The sequence below is a fragment of the Zootoca vivipara genome, chromosome 9 (genome assembly GCF_965207765.1).
Source record: "Zootoca vivipara chromosome 9, rZooViv2.hap1.1, whole genome shotgun sequence".
Lineage (NCBI taxonomy): Eukaryota > Metazoa > Chordata > Lepidosauria > Squamata > Lacertidae > Zootoca > Zootoca vivipara.
Window position 1 is genome coordinate 2,282,652 of NC_142592.1, and position 19,967 is coordinate 2,302,618.

The 19,967-nt window shown below is 43.9% G+C and overlaps 1 protein-coding gene and 1 long non-coding RNA gene across 2 annotated transcripts in view; one reads left to right on the forward strand and one right to left on the reverse strand.

The window, feature by feature from the left end:
• The window catches only part of LMNTD1 (lamin tail domain containing 1), a 152,256-nt gene that overhangs the window by 116,596 nt on the left and 15,693 nt on the right, over nt 1–19,967 (reverse strand). The gene's annotated exons all lie outside the window — the stretch shown is intronic.
• On the forward strand, nt 7–8,871 carry LOC148684520 (uncharacterized). The gene is made up of 3 exons (XR_015945804.1): nt 7–330; nt 499–642; nt 7,957–8,871. It is a non-coding gene; the product is annotated as an uncharacterized LOC148684520 (long non-coding RNA).

A 19,967-nucleotide genomic window follows, 5' to 3' on the forward strand; every position in this document is an offset into this window, starting at 1 on the left:
CTCAAATATAAGCTGAGGGCGGCTTTTTCAGCACATTTTTGGTGCTGAAAAAGTAGGCTTATACTCGAGTATATATGGTAATTATAGAATCATAGAATTGTAACCATCTAGTCCAACCCACTGCAATGCAGGGATCTCAACTAGATCATATCTGTCAGATGATGTCATGGACCGGTTGGATGCAGAAGAATGATAGGAGGAACCAGCTGGGGAACCACCAAAGGAAGAAGGCTCAGGAATGGTGATGGGACAACAATGAATGGCCAGAGGGAGAGGGAGGAGAAAACTAGGAAGAAGAGGTGTCAGAAGCTGAAGAGGCCACAAAGCATGGTAAGCTAGAAGAGTTTGTGGCAGAGAGTAATCCAGAATCAGAGGCAGAAACCAAAGCAGGTGAGTGGGGGAGGAGGGAAACCAAAAGGTAGAGATGAATCAGACTGGGGAAGAGTCATGGGGTTCTCCTCTTCAGCTGTGACAAGCTCCCCTCCCCCCATCTCTTAGAACCAGAAGAGGGCTGAAACAGGTGGCAAAGTGACAGGCTGCATGTAGGCACAGTCTCCAATTGCTTGGAAAAGGCCCTGCAGAAGAGGATGCAGACAGCTGTGAGGAGGCAAGGACTTTCTATCTCAGCAACTGATTCATGTGGTAAGAGCTACCCGGGATGATCTGCTGTGCTCATAAGGCCTGACCCTCAGCCATGCTTGTGAAGCTCATGTTTTTGCTAATAAATAGTTAACTCCGACTTTGAACGAACGGTGTGATTTGCTGCTTTGCTTGCTCTTTGACAGATGGCCATCCAACCTCTGCTTTAAAACTTCCAATGAAGGAGAGTCCATCGCCTCTCATGGGAGTCTGTTCTATTGTCAAACAAGTCTTACTGTCAGAAACTGGGGTGCCAACTTGAATAAAATATTGGGGGGGGGGGGTTCAGGTAAGGCCCACCCTACATAATCAATCACAGCCCCTCTGATATTTTATGGGGGGGCAAAGGGACATTGGCTCCTAGGAACTGGCTCCTATGCTCAGAAAGTTCCTTTTGATGGTTAGTCGGAATAACCTTTCCTCTGCACACGTTTCAGCTTGTCAATATACTTCTTAAATTGTGGTCCCCAGAACTGGACACAGAACTCCAGGTGTGGTCTGGCCAAGGCAGAATAGAGTGGGACTATTACTTCCCTTGATTGGGACACTGTAGTTCTGTTGACATGTATAGGATCACACTGCTAAGAACATATGAATTGCCCTGCTGGATCATCAGACCAAAGGTCCACTTTTCAGTCTCTACTGGTGAAGTTCACATGCCAGTTCTTCTTCATATTGCATTGGTGCTACTAGCTAGGTGTAGACGTCTGTTTTTCATCTGTTTTTGCCTGCTGTACTACAGTTTCTTTGTTGTTTTATTATACTGATCTTGAGCCAGACGTCTTGGAGAGTGAAGTCAAATGGGCCTTAGAAAGCACTGCTAATAACAAGGCCAGTGGAAGTGATGATATTCCAGCTGAACTATTTAAAATTTTAAAAGATGATGCTGTTAAGGTGCTACACCCAATATGCCAGCAAGTTTGGAAAACTCAGCAATGGCCAGAGGATTGGAGAAGATCAGTCTACATCCCAATTCCAAAGAAGGGCAGTGCCGAAGAATGCTCCAACTACCGCACAATTGCGCTCATTTCACACGCTAGCAAGGTTATGCTTAAAATTCTACAAGGCAGGCTTAGGCAGTATGTGGACCGAGAACTCCCAGAAGTGCAAGCTGGATTTCGAAGGGGCAGAGGAACCAGAGACCAAATAGCAAACATGTGCTGGATTATGGAGAAAGCTAGAGAGTTCCAGAAAAACGTCTACTTCTGCTTCATTGACTATGCAAAAGCCTTTGACTGTGTCGACCACAGCAAACTATGGCAAGTTCTTAAAGAAATGGGAGTGCCTGATCACCTCATCTGTCTCCTGAGAAATCTCTATGTGGGACAAGAAGCTACAGTTAGAACTGGATATGGAACAACTGATTGGTTCAAAATTGGGAAAGGAGTACGACAAGGTTGTATATTGTCTCCCTGCTTATTTAACTTACATGCAGAATTCATCATGCGAAAGGCTGGACTAGATGAATCCCAAGCCGGAATTAAGATTGCCGGAAGAAATATCAACAACCTCAGATATGCAGATGACACAACCTTGATGGCAGAAAGTGAGGAGGAATTAAAGAACCTTTTAATGAGGGTGAAAGAGGAGAGCGCAAAATATGGCCTGAAGCTCAACCTAAAAAAAACCAAGATCATGGCCACTGGTCCCATCACCTCCTGGCAAATAGAAGGGGAAGAAATGGAGGCAGTGAGAGATTTTACTTTCTTGGGCTCGTTGATCACTGCAGATGGTGACAGCAGTCACGAAATTAAAAGACGCCTGCTTCTTGGGAGAAAAGCAATGACAAACCTAGACAGCACCTTAAAAAGCAGAGACATCACCTTGCCTACAAAGGTCCGTATAGTTAAAGCTATAGTTTTCCCAGTAGTTATGTATGGAAGTGAGAGCTGGACCATAAAGAAGGCTGATCGTCGAAGAATTGATGCTTTTGAATTATGGTGCTGGAGGAGACTCTTGAGAGTCCCATGGACTGCAAGAAGATCAAACCTATCCATTCTGAAGGAAATCAGCCCAGAGTGCTCACTGGAAGGACAGATCGTGAAGCTGAGGCTCCAATACTTTGGCCACCTCATGAGAAGAGAAGAATCCTTGGAAAAGACCCTGATGTTGGGAAAGATTGAGGGCACTAGGAGAAGGGGACGACAGAGGACGAGATGGTTGGACAGTGTTCTCGAAGCTACGAACATGAGTTTGACCAAACTGCGGGAGGCAGTGGAAGACAGGAGTGCCTGGCGTGCTATGGTCCATGGGGTCACAAAGAGTCGGACACGACTAAACGACTAAACAACAACAACATCTTGACGATAGTAGCATTATGCAGATTTATATTAGACATGAATCTGGCCCATTAAAATTATTTTACCACTGTTGTGTATTGAGTCAAAGGATTTTATATCTGTATTACTATTGTCTTTATTTGCATTAGGGTAAAGTAACTGCCTTTTGGTTCCAGAAGGTACAGCTACTATTGGTTCATTTAAGCTGCTGTATTTGGATCCTCTGTCTTGTTGGTTTCCTCCAAAAGGCAGCACTGTGATTGCCTCCAAAATGTCTCCCTTTCTAGCTAGTCCCCCGTCCCTATAAATGTAGCTTTCCTCTCCTCAGAGCTCAGTCTTGCATAAAGAAGTGTTACTAGAGAACTGTCTCCAGCATATTATGTCAAGAGAGCTGGAATCACGAACCCCACATCACAACAACCACCCAGAAGAGATTCTTCCGCGACTAGGCCTGGTGACTGCTCATAATCTCTTTTCTTTATAAAGCTCTGTTGCAGGGAGTGTATTAAAAAAAAGTGGTTTAGGATGGTTATGTGCAGCTCAGTGAGTCTTTCTTTTATTTCTGTATATTTCTGATTCTGCTTCCTAAATTATAGATGGCCCCAGAAATAGTGTACTAGCAGGTGGGTACTTCTCTTCATTTAATTAATTTTTTTATATTGTGGTGCTGTTTGCAATGAAACCACTTAAAAAGATGGATAGAGAGGACCAGACAATGCCTGTTTACGGTGAAACAAATTACTTTTATATCATTAAATCAAATCTGGTAAGGGGTATAGCAGGGGGGGTGAAGGGGGCGGGGTGCCCCATGTTCCACACTGGAGGGGGTGACACTCAGCGCCCCCTGCGTCTCCTAAGCCATGGCACCAAGCGAGACAGAAATCCCGTGAGTTGAGTCATCATGTAATATTTTGCTCCTAGACTTTAATTCAAGCATGGGTGCCCAGGATTGCAGCAGAGGGCAGACCAGTGGTGGCATGACTTGCAGAATAAATGAAGGAAAGGGAACTCACAAAAATCCCTTGGCCACCTAAAAGAAGCACAACAAAAACACTGCACCTCCTTTGTGAGAATTTCACCTTTGCAAATGTTCAAAAGCCAATTATTTTCTCATTAATTGGGCACAGTGCTATGGGAGAGCCACTTGCTTCTTTTTATGAGCACCCATTATAACTGTTGTGTATTAAAGTATTAGCACAGCCAAGTATGTATTGTAATATAGAGTTTATTGTATTGTATTATTTGGATGCATAAGTTCCAGCAGGAACGTATATCATTTGCTGGTTCAGAGTGCAGGATTTGGATCCGCTGCTGGATTGGTTTACGCTGGAGGGAATCCTTGCCATTGGTTCCCGCCAAAATGTATCTTTTCCCTGCTAGTTCTCTGTTACTATATAAGTCCCAGTTTTTCCCATTCCCTGCGTTCTGGCTCTTACTTGTTCTTTGAAGTAAAGAGATGTTGTACCAGATCCTCGCCTCCTGCTTCTTATTTGCACTGAGCTGAAATCACTGAAGACCCACTACACAACAATAACCCTAAATGGCAAAATGGGCAAATAAGACCAAGGAGAGAAAAGACAGAGGAGGAGAATAACACCATGAAGAAGAAGTCTAGTGATGGCCAGGTATATCCTATATACTAGCAGCAAACTCATTCTCTGAGTACAAAGCCAAATGCAGCAGAGAAAGGTATGAGCAGGGATTCCACAAGACTTGCAGAAGTACAAAAGCCTGGAAATGGTTATCAGGAACTGTTGAAGGAGTTGGGTATGTTTAGCTTGGAAAATAAAAGACTGAGAGGAGATATGATAGCCATCTTCAAAATTCTAAAGGGCTGTCACATGGAAGAGGAAACAAGCTTGTTTTCTCCTGCTCTGGGGGTGTAGTGGAAATACACAAGAGGATCGAGGAGGCATAGGATTGGCCTTGCACAATCAACCCTTCCCTTAGGGCCATAAGTCCTCTCTCTTTGTGTAAGAGGGTGGTTCATTGATTGTTTGGGGGTTGGTTTTACATTAGAAGTTTTATTTTGTTCAAATAAAAACCTTTCCCCTCAATAAGTGCTTTATTGTCTATCAAAGATTCATTAGAGAACTGGAAACTGATGTAGCAAAAGAGGGGGATAGGACCCAAACACATGGCTTCAAGTTACAGAAAGGAGATTTCGACTAAACTTCAGGAATAATTTTCTGATGAGAAGAGCTGTTCGACAGTGGAACGGTCTCCCTCGGGATGTGGTGGACTCTCCCTTCTTGGAGGTTGGCATGATTTGGTGTGTGTACAAATATATTGCAAATAAATATCAGTTTCTTTTGCAAGCTGCAGAAGATGGAGGGATCTGAAGCAGAGACAATATAAGAATTTGCATTTCTAGTATAGTCTGCAAGGATTGTAATGCCAGATACTGTGGATTATTTTACAGATATTTGACAGCATTTTGAGGGATTAAAGTATATCTGAAACAGGTTTTTTAAAAATGCATTGAAAAGCATTTCTCTCTTAATTTTTTTTAAAAAGCACAGTTCACAAGAGGGTTTTATCCCATTTCCCCCAACACTTCCAATTTTTCCACTAGATAAACTGAATGAGGGGAGCGGGGAGTTTTCCTTCCCCACTCATTCCTTTTTTCTGCCCCCTCAAGGCATCTGCATTGGTATTTGCTGTAGGGATGCACTGGGCAGCTACAGAGAATTCCCTGCAATAGCAATACACCTCTTTCCATCCAACCCAGCATTGACAAGCATTCTGTCAGTGAATGCATAATATATACGGTACCTAGTCTTGGTTCAGATGTAATGAGGATCCCTGGGTTCCCACTGCGAGAATTAGCCACGGCTCTGAGACTTTGGCCTTTACACTCACCCTCCTCTCACCGCCTCTCTCATGCCCATGAAGATGTACTGTTTTGGATATTATACTAAGCAGATTCCCAAGGCCATCCAATTCCACAGATTTCCAAGGCATTCAACTGGGGTTTGAGAACAAACTGAGATCTGATACCACGGTTTGATCTTGCTTTGTACTTGCTAGCCATAGTTTAAACAAGACACAGTTCACCAAGTTCAGATGTCACAGCTTTAAATGAAAACCAGAGCTTTCAATCTTCTATAAAGAGGTGAAAGGGGAGTTCACAAGCCCAAGGCTCACCACAGATTATTCCATGGTTTCCTCTTGCACCTGAGGAAAGAAGCTCTAGACTTGTCTGCCTCCCTTTCATCCATTTTGGGGATCCAACTTTAAGTCAAATCACAAGGCTGAGAAACAGAAGAAGGAAAGGATGACGCTGAAGCATCATGCTTCTCAAAGAGTTGGAATGAATCAGGAATAAATGCTGCATGTCCAAGCTAAATATACCATTGCCCTGTTTACAGCTTTTTATTAATGCATGAATAAACATCCTTTTTGAAGCTTGCTAAAATGCGCTCATTCCCTTTGCTTGAACCAGATCCCCTTTGTATTTTGTTTCAAGAGGCAGCCCTCAGCAATTTATGAGTAATATATGCTCATGTATTTAAAATATTGCTATTTTTAAAAGTTTCCTTTCATGCCAACTCATAATCCTATAATCAACAATAAGCATGTCTGTCTTGAGGCTTTTAAATATATTATACATATTTAGAGAGCATAATAAGGGTTTCCTTCAATAAATAAATCATTAGGTCATCTTGCACTCTTCGCTTTTATATATACAGTTGGTTTTTGTTTTACCAAAAGGCAGAAATAAAGAGTTTCCGCTGTAGGGGTGCCTATTATGGTGGAAATCTAAATACAAACGTAAATGCTGTACAGTACAGTCCCATAGACTCCAACATTTCCCAAGAGGAAATGGGGGCATCTGTCCCACACAACAACCCGCTGCTTCTTCTTCCTGCCCGCTTGCTTGCCCACTAGCCCCCCCCATCCCCACCACTTCCCCGTGTGCCTGTCCGCCCTCCTTGTGCATCTATAGTGGGGGGGGGCAGCAGCTGACTGGGGGGCAGCGGCAGTAGCTGGTCTGTGAAGGTGCACAACGCATGACATCCTGGGATAAAATGAGAAGGCTTCTACAATTTCAGGGTGACCCAGTAAAAACAGGACAGTTGCACGCTATGCAGTCCCATTCATATTTACCCAGAAGTTAATTCCCACACCTAAATATGCTTAATTTAAGTTTGCTGGTGGTATAGATCATAGTGGGACAGGTTTCCTTTAGGAAGATTTTTTAAGTAAAGTATATATCACTGGAGCATGTAGGCCATGCTAAAGATGGAATGTTTCTTGCAATGTACTGTTCCTTTAACACAGGGGTGGGGAACCTGTGGCCTCCATACATTACTGGACTACAACTCCAGTCATTCCTGTCATTATTGGCTGAGGCTGCTGGGAGTTGTAGTCTGCCAACAAGTGGAAGGCCATAAGTTACTCACCCCGGTTTTAAAACTAATCCTATTTCAATGAAGTGAAGGCCGAAGTCTTTAAAAAGATCCACAATGTTCTTTTGAATTTTATGGACTATAAAATTGTAATGATGGGCGATTTGAACGGGGTAGTCTCCATTTTGATGGACAGATCTCAAAGACAGAAAATATCGAATGACGGAAGACTACCAAAGACTTTTTTTCGAGATGATGGACAATCTTGACATGATAGATGCCTGGAGGACAAAAAAATCCATTGGAAAAAGACAGTACAGTGGTACCTCTACTTACGAATTTAATGCGTTCCGAAGGCACATTTGTAAGTCGAAAAAAATTGTAAGTCAAATCCCATAGGAATGCATTGGGAGAAAAAATTCGTAAGTAGAATCAACCCTATCTAAAAATTCGTAAGTAGAAAAAATCCTATCTAAACCACATCCAAGATGGCGAACGGAGCTCCATTCGTAAGTAGAAACATTCGTAAGTAGAGGTACCACTGTACTTTCTTTTCAGATTCTCAATAATCGTGATCCCGCTTGGATCATATATGGATAACTAGAGAATTGGCCCCAAGAATGATTAAGGTACAGATTTGCCCAAGGACATGTTCTGATCATAATGCTGTGTGTTTGGAATTAAAGCTGTCTCTGCAGGGCTCTTTCAGATGGAGGATGAATGATCCATTGATGAGAAATGAAGAGATTGTCAAGAAGGCCCAAAAGATCCTAAAGGACTATTTTGAAATAAACTTGAGTACAGACACAGATAAAAGGGTCATTTGGGATGCAAGTAAGGCAGTAATGAGAGGATTTCTGATACAACAGAATGCGATTAGTAAGAAATTACAAAATGAGAAATAAGAAAATGTTCTGTTGCAATTGAAAGAAAAAGAGGAAAAATTGAGATGTAACCCCAAAAAACGGCAGATCCAAAAAGAAATCAAGTTGCTCCAAGTACAGTATTCACAATTAATAAATCACGAAATGGAGTGGAAGATTAAAATGATTAATCAAAGGACATTTGAATCTGCTAATAAATGTGGAAAATTATTAGCATGGCAATTGAAAAAGAGACAGAAACAAAGCACGATAACAAATATTAAGATGGAAGAGAAGATAATTGAGAACCCAACAGAGGTAAGGAAATGTTTTCAGAGGTATTATAAACAGCTTTACAAGAAAGATAAAGAGCAAATGGACATAATAGAACAATTCTTGGGCAAAAATGGACTGCAAAAGATTCCGCTTGATAAGAGATCAGCACTCAATTATAGAATTACAAAGCAGGAAGTAGAATACACCATAAACCAATTGAAAATTGGCAAAGCACCAGGACCAGATGGATTGACATCAAAATATTATAAGACCTTGAAAGACTGGTTAATAGAACCATTGGTGGATGTCTGTAACAAGATTATTGGAGGGGATAAAGCATCCGAGACCTGGAGAGAACCAGATGTCGATAGAATACAGATGAAGAATTACCGCCCAATCTCCCTTCTAAATGTGGATTACAAAAATTTTGCAAGTATTTTGACCTCAAGATTGAAAAGGGTGTTAAATGATCAAATACATCAAGATCAGGTGGGTTTTTTTACCCGCTAGACATATGAAGGATAATATTAAAAATACTAGTGGAATTCAGCCCGTTTAGAAACGGGCGCTAGAACGCTGCTCTCGTGCAGCGCCGGCATGGGACGGAGCTTCGGAGGTCTCCAAAGCCCCGTCTCATGCGGGAGGTGCGCGGCGAGGGGGGGCGGGAGATCTCCGAAACTCCGTCCCATGCCGGCGCTGCGTGCCAAGGCGGCGGGGGGGGGGGTGGAGCGCTTCTCACCCCCCCCCGCCGCCTCGCCACGGACCTGTCCTTGCTGTCGGTGGCAGAGGGACAGGAACAAAGGAGGAGAAAGCAGCCCTTCCTTCCTCTCCCTCCGCCGCCGACAGCCCTTTCTGTTGGTGGTGAGGGGAGAGGAACGAACGGAGAGAAAGCAGCCCTTTCTCTCCGTTCGTTCCCCTCCCACCACCGCCGACAGAAAGCACAGATCTGTCGGGTGGGGAGAGGGAGAAGCAATCCGATCCTCTGCTTCTCCCTTCCCCCACCTGAGAGAGCCAAATGCCGGCTCTGTTGGGCAGGGGAAGGGAGAAGCCGAAGACCGATCAGATCTTCTGCTTCTCCCTCCCCCCCACCCGACAGAGCCGGCAACCCCGCAGCGGGGGCTTCTCACCGTTTGCCTTCCCCCCAGGGGGAGGCAAACAGCGAAAAAACCCGCCACGCCATACTTCGGCTCCGGGACTGGCCTGGCGGCGGCGGGAAGAAGGGGAGGAATTCCTCCCCTTCTTCCCGCCGCTGGCAAGCCAGTCCCCGAGCCGAAGTGCGGCGCGGCGGGCCGGGACTGGCTTGGCGGCGACGGGAAGAAGGGGAGGAATTCCTCCCCTTCTTCCCGCCGCTGCCAAGCCAGTCCCCGAGCCGAAGTGCGGCGCGGCGGGTGCTTTTCGCCGTTTGCCTCCCCCTTCACTCCGGGAAGTCGAACAGCGAAAAGCCCCCGCCGCGCCGCACTTCAGCTTGGGGACTGGCTTGGCGGCGGCGGGAAAAAGAGGAGGAATTCCTCCTCTTCTTCCCGCCGCCGCCAAGCCAAAGCCGGCTTCCCTCGGCGCCCGCTGCCGCTTCGGCCGAGGAAGCGCCGTCCCATGCCGGAGGTGCGCGGCAAGGCTGCCGGGGGGAGCGCTTCTTTCCCCCGCCGCCTCGCCGCGCACCTCCAGCATGAGACTGGGCTTCGGAGCGGCGGTTGGCGGAGCGGCGGTTGGCCGTTGTCCCTCCGTCCAATCCCTGTATCCCTGGGGCACATGCGCAGTGACCCAGGGACACACGGGACAACTGGACGCAGGGACAACTTGGACATTATTATATAGGATTATAGATGTGTTAGAAAGGCTGGAAGAAAAAAATAATACCAAAGCTGTGCTAATTTTTATAGATGCGGAGAAGGCTTTCGATAATGTTTCTTGGAATTTTATGATAAAAAAATCAAAAAATATGGAGGTTGGGCAAGGGTTCATTAACGGTATTAGTGCAATCTATTCAGAACAAAAAGCGAAAATCATTGTGAATAATGTGATATCAGAGGAAATTAGAAATGAAAAAGGTACCAGGCAAGGGTGCCCACTTTCCCCTCTACTTTTTATAACTGTTCTGGAGGTCTTGCTGAACATGATAAGGAAAGACAAAGAGGTGAAAGGTATAGGAGTGGGATCAAAACAGTACAAGCTAAAAGCCTTTGCTGATGACTTAGTATTAACTTTACAAGATCCGGAAATAAAAAGCACTGGAAATAATTCAGGAGTTCGGACAGCTTGCAGGGTTTAAATTGAATAAAGCAAAAACCAAAGTATTGGGTAAGAATCTAACACCAGAAGAAATAAACACTTTACAGGATACCACTGGTTTGACATTTGTTAAAAAGGTGAAATACCTGGAAGTAAATATGACAGGGAAGAATATAAATTTGTTATAAAATATTTATGACAAATTGTGGAATGAAATTAAGAGAGATTTGGAGACATGGTCAAATATGAAATTATCTTTGATGGGCCGAATATCTGTGATAAAAATGAATGTATTGCCAAAAATGTTGTTTTTGTTTCAAGCATTACCAATTGTTGATAATTTAAGATGTTTTAAAGAATGGCATAAGGTATTATCAATATTTAACTGGCAGGGGGGAAAACCAAGAATTAAATATAAATTGTTAACGGATACCAAAGATTGAGGAGGTTTTTCCCTGCCAGATTTAAAGATATACTTTGAGGCAGCAGCCTTTTGCTGGATGAAAGAATGGTTTTTACTCGATAATACTGATATATTAGATCTGGAAGGTTATGATTTTTTTTAAAAAAATAATTTTTATTAATTTTACAAACAAAACTAAACAAACTACACAAACATACAAACATACAATATAACACTGTCCCTTCGTTTTCCCTCCACCCACTGGTTCACCTCTGCCACCAGTGAAACCCGTGTGCTTTGAGAATCAAAGGGGGTCCATTGTAAGTTGGGTTTAGCCTCCCCCCTCCCTCCTCCACCCTCCTCCCCCCCCTGCCACTGAAAGGAAAAGAGTGGAGGAGCTCTGAGGATTGGCTTCCCCCAGCTCTTTCATAAGTATACATTGACAAAAACAGACATAATAGGGGAGAATTTTAACTCCCCAATTCTTATTCCCTTAACCTAATACTTGTGACTTCCTCGATAGTCTTCCTCCTGGTTTTCCTTAAACAAAATCTAAAATTTATGGCGGGTTTTCTATTTCAGTTTAAAATCCTTTTCTTATAATATTGACTCAACCCTCCTCCTTTTCCATGCTGCCCTCCCACAGACCCCTCCTGCCACAAGAGGGACCCGTGGGGTACAGCATTTCCAAGGTTCCATTATATCCCCTCCTCACCCCTCCGAGCACCCCCTGCCACTGAGTATCTCAGAGTAAGGAAAGGAGAGTAGACAGCTTTCTGCCTAAACCTAACTTAACTTACAAAAATTTACATTAACTTAAATTCTTTCCTAAGCCGTTCTTATAATTCCCTCCAGAAAGCACAACTTTTTCCATTCATATTTACACTCCATCTCCTCTCCCTAAGTCTTTTCCCCGATTTGGATCAGCATTTCCGTTAACAGGCCAAAATTTCAGAAACCGTCTCTCAGAAACTAAAAACAAAGTCTTTTACCTAAAATATTCACCCCACACCCATTCTTTCCCATATCCATCTCCAGGCCCTTGTTCCCCCCCCCCTGCCCCTGTCTTTCCCATTCCTCCCTAACATCACCCCACATTTCAACCCCTCCAGGATCTTTAAGTCCATCAATCCTCAAATTCCTTTGCTTCTCATTTTCTTGCTCTGCTTGATTTTCTTCCTTTTGAGGTCCATGCTTTGCTTCATCCCAAACATATTTTTTAAAGTCCAAGTCCTCTTTAAGATTTTCATCTAATTGTTTCTCTTGGCATCCAGATTCAGTCTCCACAGTCTCGAAAATCAAATTTTCCTCTAAATCCTGGACTTGGACTTCATCCTCATCTGCTGGTAAATTGGGATGCTGCCGTTCCTTGTAGATATCCTCCCATATTTGTAGATAGTTTAGCACAGCCTCCTGGAAGGCTCGAGAGTACTTTGTTTTCATATTTCTCCTGACCGCAGACAAACAGGAGGTGGAGGACAAAGAGGTGCTGGAAAATTCCTTTCTCAGACGGTCGACTCCATTTTGGCTGTTCTTTTCCTTTGTCTTTTAACTCAATCACAACTCCATTCTTGATTCCAATATTAAATAGTTCTACCACATTTTCAGTCAATTTTTACTGATTTTAACAGTGCAATAAGTCCACCCGGTCTTTTGACAGCTTGACAGCTTTTGACAGCTGTCAAAGCGCTCTCCTCCTTAATAATGCTGTACCTCAGGGGGTGCCGGACTCGGGAGTTGAGAGGGTTCAAAAAGGTCTTTCTTTCTCTCGGGTCCACAGTCCCAGATGCCTTTTGTCGTTCAGTTTAAGATTATTTAAAGCGCCTCCCAATTTTCCATTAGGAAGAGACCGACTTCCGTTTCTTTAGAGTCTCTCCTGTTTTTCCAATTAACGAATTTGAAGTCCGTAATCGCAATTCCACTTACTTTTTGGAAGTTTAAATTTGTTCGGAAGAATCTGCCACTTGCCGGGTCAGGACTCGGAGCTTCACTTCTCGGAGGTAAGATATAGCCCAAAATGGCTCCCGCGGTTCCACCCCGCCGGCTCTCGATCGCTCTATTGAGCTCTCGGGCAGCGGGGGATCCGCAAAAAACGGAGCAACCGCTGGGCTCGTGAGTCACCGGGACTCTCTACCCGGTGTTTTTACAGGGAATCCGCTCGCTCTGCGGACCTCCCCCCCCTCCGCGAAGCCAGGGACATCGGCGCGCGAGGTCCCTGCGTCCTTCTCTCCGCCGCGACAGACCGGAAGTCTCTGGAAGGTTATGATAATGCATTTGGTTGTCATGCATATTTGTGGTATGATAAGATTAAGGTTCACAAAGGTTTTAAATGCCATATTATTAGAAAATTATTATATAATGTTTGGATTAGATATAAGGATCTGTTAAAAAGAAAAACACCCAGGTGGGTTTCACCTCTAGAAGCTAAGGGTCATAAAAAATTGAATATGGAAACCAAGTGGTTAAAGTATAAAGATATATTGGTGGAAGATGGAGATCAATTTAAGTTAAAAACATGAACAGTTAAAGAATAATGTTAATGATTGGTTACAATATCATCAAATAAATGAAATGTTTAAAATGGATAAAAAACAGGTTTTCAAACAAAAAAGTCTAAATTGGAGACGGAATTGCTAGAATCTAAAACGAAGAATCTTTCAAATATGTATAATTTATTGTTGGAATGGCATACTAAGGATGAACAAACGAAATCTGTTATGATTGACTGGGCAAAAGATGTAGGGCACAATATTATGATGGAGGATTGGGAAAGGTTGTGGAGGAAGAATATAAAGTTTACTGCGAGTAAAGCTTTAAGAGAAAATATGATGAAAATGATGTATAGATGGTACCTTACACTGGTAAAACTAGCAAAGATTTATCATAAGCATGATAACAAATGTTGGAAACGTAAGAGTGTATGCAGAATTGAAATAAATCCTACAAAATGACTTTAAGTAGAGGGAGTAAAGGAGAGTTGATAAGAGTTGATAAGAAAACCAAATGAGGGGAAGGAGGGAAGTCAAGCTCGGCAGAGCATTGGGAATTAGAGACAGATGAATAGATGTTAAAAAGAGAAAAATTGTGTGTGCTGTTTTTGTTGTTGTATGTTTTGTTATTGTTTAATGTGTTTAATGTGTTTATTTTAAAAATCTAATAAATTGCTTTTTTTAAAAAGAAAAAAAAAGAGTGTAAAAGGAACCTTTTACCATATGTGGTGGACTTGCCCCAAAGTTAAGAACTTCTGGGAAAAATTTATAATGAAATGAAAAAAGTGTTGAAAAACACCTTTATCAAGAAACCAGAAGATTTTTTTACTTGGGATAGTTAAGAGAGGAACTACCAAAAAATATATATTACATTTTTTCTGTATGCCACAACTTAGCATTTTACTACCTAAGAATCGGAAGAGCGAAGATTTACCTACAGTGGATGAATGGCAGATGAAGATGATTGAATTTATGGAGCTGGCCGAACTGACCGGGAGACTTTGTAACCAGAGGGAAGAGTCGGTAGAAGAAGATTGGAAGAAATTTATTTAAGAAATAATTGTAATATTGGAAATGTTTAAGATAAGATTCGGAAGTACAGGGAGGTTGTAGAGGAGGATTTGTAGAGGTATTTGTAGTATATTAAGATTTCGATATAAGGGTAAAATAAGAATTGAATGTTGTTATAGAATAAATAAGAGGTGAATTTTTGTTAGTTAAGGTAAAAATAAGATGATTGAAGTATGATATAGAAATTACTAAGGATGATATACAATGAAAAGCAGAAAAGAGGGACTTGAGGAAGTCAACAATGTTAGGATACATGAGTGATAAATATGGTACTTGTTTTTTCCCGTTTTTTCCTTTTTGTATTTTTATGTGATTTTTTTGTATTTTTGTTTTATATGTTTTTTCTCAGTTTTCTAAAATCAATAAATATATTTGAAAAATAAAATAAAAATAAAACTAATCCTATTTGGGGGCTATAGCCTGTTCAGAGGCAGTTTTAGTGTCGTGTGACCAGTTCAGCTGCACTGGGTGCCACACTGCAGGGGGTGCCACAACAATGCTGTAGAACGGATCGGGAGAGGTTGGGGCCCCCACATTTTAGCACCGCACAGGGTGCCACTGAGATTTAAGACTGCAAAGTCTATCAGTCCTGTTCAGTACTTGGTTTGGTACAGAAGTGTAACATGGCAGCTCATTTGCTGCCAATTCCACAGTGGGTGACTTCTCAACTCCACAAAACTACATATGCCATTCCTCCATCTTTCTACCCACATCCAAGCCTACAGCTGTGCTAATGTTTTGACTTACTTATTTAACTTAATGATGATAAAGCATAAAACATTATTTATCACACACGAAGTTCACATGCTACAACTATCTGTGAAGTTGCGTAATAGTTGAGACCACTGATCCATTTAGGACCTTGCCAGCTACTGCGACAGGCTATAGCGCTGTATGACTAGGGTGTGGGGGCTGCCATGCTGATTGCCCTGGGCAGTAGGAGGGTGACAGGGCAATTCCAACCTCCCTATAAATGACTCCCATAAGACGAATAGGCTAACAGCTTATCTACGGCTCCAATAAGAGCCAAATTTCCCCATGAGGTGCGGAGTCTTATTCATGGAAGTGCCATGTATGAAACAGCTCAGATTCACCTGATATTTGACCACAATATGAACAAGGGACTTGTTAAAAACCATGTGACTGCAGCTTTCATAACTTATATGCTCATAGAATTCAAGCCTTATATTTTGGTACTCTGACTTTAGGAGTATCATATATCACCACTCAACTAACAGCATTGTTGCCACTCTCAGTGGGATATGCCATTTATTGGAATTTCCCACAAGCAGGGAGTAATACTGAGTGAGGAGTGAAAACTATGTTAGCATTAGACAACACTAGAAATCAAATTGTTGAACTTTTTATGTTTTAAGTGCATTTTCTTGCACATATAAGACTTAAGGGTAAACCTGGACTAATCTGCAGAAATCAAGGGATGAGCATATTATTAAATATCTTGCTTCATATGATCATGGAAGGAACACAATTGTGTTCTATGTGATGATATGGGTACTGCAGACATTCATGGTTTGAGGAGCTTTAAAAGATTTCCAAATCAATGAATCAATTGGGCTCATTCAGCCTGTTGGGAGAAGAGTAACAAATAAGACATAGTGCCTCTAGTTTCAGGAGTGATCAGTGTTAAGGTTAATTTAGACCTCACTGCAACTCCAGTTTGGTAGCCATTTTACAGAGGTGTAATCTCAGTTGGTTTAAGTGTCAAACTGCACCATGCCCAGTTTGGACATGGAGCTTTAAAGTGCAGATCTGTGACTAGAGTTAGGCAACAGGATAAGCCCTCAAATAAGGCAAGTGAGATCAGTCACATGTTCAAGAAAATAAGAGCAAAATACTAAGTGACCATTTGGCAGTCTTTCTCAGCCTTGGGTCGCCAGATGTTGTTGGACTACAACTTCCATCATCCCTTGCTAGCAGTACCAGTGGTCAGGGATGGTGGGAGTTGTAGCCCAACAACATCTGGAGACCAATGGCTGAGAAAGGCTGGCTTAGCACAGGCATCCCCAAACTGCGGCCCTCCAGATGTTTTTGCCTACAATCATGGGCGTACCCAGCATGGGGCAGGGAGGGGCAGCTGTCCCCCCCCCAGAAGGCCAAACCGCGGGCCCGACTAGGGAAGCAAATACCCGGCGCCCCGCTTGTTGACAGGGGGGGAGGAAACGCTGCTGGTGCCGCGGCTCCTCGGCGGTGGCTCCTCCCTCTCAGCCCGCCCTGCCTACATCTGCACCAATCCCCGCCCACTAAAGCCTTCGCGCCTCCCAATGGAAAGCCGTGCCGTGCGGCAACCTCTCCTGCCTAAGAGTTCTGCTGGGCTGGCAAGTGAAGGAGACGCGGCTCCCTGCATTGGTTGCAGCCACTGCCACGCTCTGCCTCCCGGTAGGCTGCACTGCGATCGTCGGCGCCGCGGGCTGGGAATTGCCCCCTTCCCCCCTCCGCACCCCCACCTACCCCCCCCCAAGTTAGGAGTTGCTACTGAGACTCCTCCTGGGCCGGGAGAGGAAGTGCACCGACAGGAGCCAGTGCAGCCTCAGCGGGCAGAAGCAGCAGAAGCCCGCAAAGGAAGAGTGGGGGGTGGCGCCTGAAGGCGGTGGTTGCGGCTGCTGAAAGGAAGCTGCGTGGGGGGCATTTGCGCCGGATTGCCGGTGGCAGGAGTAGCCCAGCGGCAGCGACCCTTCCTTGCCGCCCCCCACCCCGGGCAATAGGAAAGGAGCCGCCTTGGGGGGTGGCACAGCTCTCTGCTCCCCCTGCGTGCATTGCCCTCTCCGGGCATTGGCTGCTGTTTCCTTCTTTCCAATGCTCTCCCTTGCTGCCCCTGCCGAGAGGCCCTGCGTTGCATGGTCGCAGCTGGGGGGGGGCTCGCTCCCCTGCGCTGCACCACCCCACCTTTCCCATCTTTTGCTCCCTCGCAATGGGGAGGCGGCGGTGGCAGCTTCTTCTTCTTCTTTGAGGGTCTCAGCTTGGCGGGGGGTCCCCGGTATCCTCCCAGGCCATGGGGGGATGGCCCCCCCAGGACTAGCAGACCTCTGAGCCCCTTCCCCATCCCAGATATATAGGGTGGGAACTGGCAAGGCTTCGGGGGGACCTGGAGGAGGGAAAGCGGGGCCCAAAGGGGTTTTTCAGGGGGGTGGTTAGGCCGTAAATGGATGGGAGCGGTGTCTTCAGAGCAGGGGAATTTCATGTGAGAGAGTTTAGGGGGTTCATTTAACGGCTGCAGCCGCCGCCGAGTCGTCGGGCCCGCTGGCCCAGTAGCCCCGCTCACATTCCCACTTTGTGGCCCCTCCCATGCCTTGGCCCTGCCCCTGAACGACCATGGCTTGCCCCCCCCCCTAGTTTTGATCCTGGGTACGCCCTTGCCTACAATTCCCACGATCCCTAGCTAACACGACCAGTGGTTGGGCAAGATGGGAATTGTAGTCCAAAACATCTGGAGGGCTGAAGTTTGGGGATGCCTGGCTTAGCATATTGTTGGGGGGGGGAATAGCAGTACCCTTAATAGTAATGCTGGAATATCTAAAGACTCACAGCTTTGTGAGCAGTGCATGGAACAGCTGCCCAGCAGTGAAAAGTCTGTATAAGGACAGTATGCCATTTGTCTATTAGCCACAAGCTCATTGCCTTCAACAAGAGGAGTGGAGAAGCATGAATTGGGTATATTGCCTTGCTCTCTTTTGAAATTTGAGCTAACCAGTGAGCTTCTCAGGACAAAGAAACAACAATCCCTTGTCATTAAAGGAATCTAAAGTGATTAACACATAAGAACATGGAACATGGAACAATGGACTGCTGATCTTCCTTGGCCAACAAAGACTAAGTCTTTGAGGTTCACTTGGAAATACATATACTGTAACTCTATGAGGTTTCTAGAAATTTGCTGTTTCAAGTCCTTTTCCACAGGACTTTGCTTAATGATAAAGTACAGTGAAGATATAAGTCAATGCTGAATACAATAGAGGGCAGGCATGTAGCCAATGCCCTCTCAGCCTGCGAGGCACACCCACTGGGGAGGCCAGCGATTGGCCCATTTGAGATGGTGCAGCAGGCAGGAACTTGAGCCAGAGTTCCAGGGGGCCCCGGGAGATTTTCCCTAGCAGCTGCCCAGCCATTTGCGCTTTGTTCTCCCTGCCCAACAGGCCCCAACTGGTATCCAACCAGGAAGAGGTAAGCATCCATGATGGCATTTCAGGAGCCAACCTCAGAATCACACACCTGTCTAGCTTGGTAAACAAAGGGTCTAATATACTAGGTATTCATACCAAACAAATAAGTCCCTTTCTTCTTTTTCTTCTTTTCTTTTCAATTGTTGTCGCGTGTTGATACAATTGCTATAGTTATTACAACCAACAACCAACATATACTTTCCAAATAATATTGGTTCTATGTATTTAATCTTGAATATGTTCCAAGACCAGGCCTTTAAACCATGATGAAACTTCTCCGCCTGCCCCCAAATCTCTTCAAAGCCTTTTTCTGCACTGAAATGGTGCCCCACTAGAGCTCCAGACTTTATGTATCAAGTTGATTAGAAAGAGAGAAGGTGAAAGCTACCCGTCATCTCATTAGGCAGCATTTTATTCTCTTCATTTTACTGTTATTTTAAATTTTTTGAATTTTAATATTGTAGTGTAATGATGCATTGTAACCTACCTTGGGAGGATAGGAACCCTAAACAGGGGGCTTAAAATGTGTTAAATAAATCTAGCATAAAATATATGGGGCACAAAGTGTCATGTTCTGATCCCTGGTCATGCAACCTGTGCAATTATTTCATTCTGAATTTCAACACATATAAATAATTTGACACGTGAGTAGACTTTATGGAACAAAAACAAAATAACTTCAGCATGCTAATGCATTTGAAAATGGATTATTAATAAGGGAAAACACTTACAGTCTGAAGGAACTCCATTTTAGTGGATATAAACTCTCTTTTGCCATGGATCGAGATACCAGAGATTTTAAAAGGGGAGAACTACATTTTCTTTGAAAAAAATGCTGCCTATATATTCCACACTATGACATAATGGTTACTATGATATCAAGGCATAGCAACAAGCATGAGGGTTGCCTGAGGATGCCTTATCCTATAACATGTTACCTTGAAACTCTTCCCAACAAGAATTCAGAAAATATTATCAACATTTATCCTATCATATGGCATAACTGCACTACAAACTTATAAGTTACATAATGTCATTCTCCCTCCCCTGAGAACCCTGGGAAATGCAGTTCTGAAAGGCGGGCTAAGAATTCATAGCAGAGAACTCTCAGCTCTCTTACCTGTCTACAATTCTGCTAATTCCTTGAGGAAAACTGTGACAGTTAAGCTGGTATATGACCAATGTAAGTTA